Source organism: Hylaeus volcanicus, chromosome 1, assembly GCF_026283585.1.
Source record: "Hylaeus volcanicus isolate JK05 chromosome 1, UHH_iyHylVolc1.0_haploid, whole genome shotgun sequence".
Lineage (NCBI taxonomy): Eukaryota > Metazoa > Arthropoda > Insecta > Hymenoptera > Colletidae > Hylaeus > Hylaeus volcanicus.
In genome coordinates this window covers 33,447,469-33,449,977 of record NC_071976.1, presented here as the reverse complement: position 1 = coordinate 33,449,977, position 2,509 = coordinate 33,447,469, and the positions used below count along the sequence as shown (strand labels likewise).

General features: G+C 46.0%; 1 protein-coding gene across 1 annotated transcript in view; it reads left to right on the top strand.

Annotated features, from left to right (window-relative positions):
* Positions 1-319: 319 nt before the first annotated feature.
* Positions 320-2,509, top strand: part of LOC128876611 (uncharacterized) — an 86,723-nt gene continuing 84,533 nt past the window's right edge. Inside the window, exon 1 of the mRNA XM_054123108.1 lies at positions 320-2,222. The gene's annotated coding sequence lies outside the window, so the exon portion shown is untranslated. The remainder of the gene's footprint in view (positions 2,223-2,509) is intronic.

The window sequence follows — 2,509 nt, the reverse complement described above, 5'->3', positions numbered from 1 at the left end:
ATTTTGTATTTATATTTATTTAGATTTATATGTATTATTTGGTATCCCATGTAAATAAATACGATGCATATATTCATATTAGGAGAATTATTTATCAGGAGATTATTAATCAGGAAAATGCCAGGAATATGATGGTAAAAGTTTTACAACAAAAAGTTAATAATAAAAAAGTTCCAACGTTGTATTAAATTGTCTCACCGACATCCTCTGGTGTTTTCGTTCCGTCCTCTTCTTTATTCGCTGTCCTTCTCTGCGTTCGAAGCTCGTCGGCAAATATCAGAGAATATACGATTATGTAATCACTGCTCGGCGATGGAACTGCTGGACCCCCCAATGGTGGGGGATGGTTTCAGTGCATTTATGGTAGAGATATTTTTCCATTTATGGAGGGTTTACTGTATCGTAAATGCTCACAAGGTAATCGTGCACGTTTTCAAGCTTATCTGGATACCAAGTGAAAACATGTCGAGGACTAGGCGTTCGCGAATGTAAAAGGATCGTATCGATGCTCGACGATCGCAAGCTTGTGACCTGATTTGTCGACAGGTAAAACTTCCAGAACTTCTACTCGAAGAATTTTCTTACTCCACAGGTGTCGAAGGAAGTCTTGTATCTTGGAATTACTTTCATCACCCACAGTAAAAGCTTCGAAGCTCAAGATCTACGCGAACCGACGCACAAATCGTCAATATATTCGTCAACGTATTGCATTCTACACTAGCGGACAAGCAAACAGGGACGATCTTTCAAATGCTCATAACTATGAGAGTTTTCAACCGATTTCGGTGAAACTTCGCGAGGAATAGTCTTCGAGTGTCTTCTAGGTGTGTGCAAAGTTGCATTGACGAGGGTTGATGTGAAGGGGTTAATTCACCACCCTAAAGGGAACTGTGTTTAAAAATAGTCTCTTTGAAGCAGGCCAGAGATGACGGAAGGGATTGAAAAATTCAACAAAACCTTCGGGGCGACTCTCCTTGATACCCTCTACAAAATGCACCTCTTGAAATCCCTCTCGGACAAACCCACACCCTTCCACCCCCTCTAAAATTCACAATTTTTGTACGAAGGTCTCGATTTTGGGCTCCAGCTCCTACCGTGCACCCCATAGGAACCCTTGGGGGAGGGGTGGAACAGCTCGCATATTTTCAACCACCTTCGTAAGGGAGCACTTCCACACATCGGAGGGCGATGAAATTCACCATGTTTGTTCTCGATACGTTAAGGATGAACGGCGAAAATGTCCCGTCTCGAAAACTGCCTCCGGTAGTGTTCGAACCGTGGATATAAATGATAAGAGTATCAGAGGTAGTCAATTGCATCGTAGGGACTCCTATTTGTGGCATATCGATGAAATGCGTTTGTGTTAATCAAGACGAGGTTTCAGAAACCGTAGAGACTACACGCATGGGTATGTCATCCCTGCTATGATCTCTAATCAGCACTAGTACGTCACGAGAATTGGATGACAGCACGATGTCACAAATGATGCCTCGTAGCTGGTGTTTCTCCGCAAGATTCGGCATGATTCCATATTGTCCGGATGGAACGACGAACATTGTAATCGAGATCGATATTAACGTAAATTTCATCCTCATTCATCTTCATTTATTCAATCGTTCAATCAAGCTCGTGCAATCTTGTTATTTAACTTCGGTATCGAACTTGACTCGGATTCGCGGGTACATATTGAACTTGATCCCATCGCTACCGACGGAACGGGAGTGTAAGGAGAGCCAGGGTGAGCCAGGAGAGGCAGGAGAGCCGGGAGAAACGGGAATCGGAGGGGCGGGTGGTTCGCTCAGTGGGAGAGACAGGAGACCCGGGCAGTGCAAGCCGGGCAGCCTGCCCGACGATATCGTCATTGTGGATTCTATTCTTTTTGTTTGATCGTTCTCCGACCAAGGCAGCCGCGAGTTTTTCCTACGGGCGTCCTTTTGCCGCAGGCATGCGCGTCGTCTGTTTTTCCAGTCGCGGAGAAACGCGTACGGTCACTCTTCGTCCTTAAGACACGCACGGTCACGCAGCGCGCGAACATATGTGCGCGAGACGATAGAGAGCGGAAAACACGCTGGTTACATCGCTGCATAAGCGGCCACGTACGTTGATAGAGATCGGAGCACGTGTGTTCAACACGGAGGGGCGACTTGAAAGCGACAGAGCGCGGCCGAAAGAACGCACGCACTTCCCCGCACGGGGAGCTTCCGCAGCTTTCCAAGTAACAGGTTGGTTATTCCGGCTTCTCTTAAAACCGCTTTCGCGCGCTTCTATCGACTTCTCCGATCGCGGACACCGACGTTCTCGACGACAGTTTTACCAATTTTTTCGCGACAGACGGCTGCAGACGTGTATTATACCATCCACCTTGGTTAAGACCTCTTCTACGAGATATTCCATTAATTACTACATTCGCGAATTGGTGACAGGACGTTCGACGTGGTTGTAAGACGATTTTTAGTATCTTATTTTAATATATTGGTGACTGGGCTTTTGGAATCGCGTTTTACGTGGG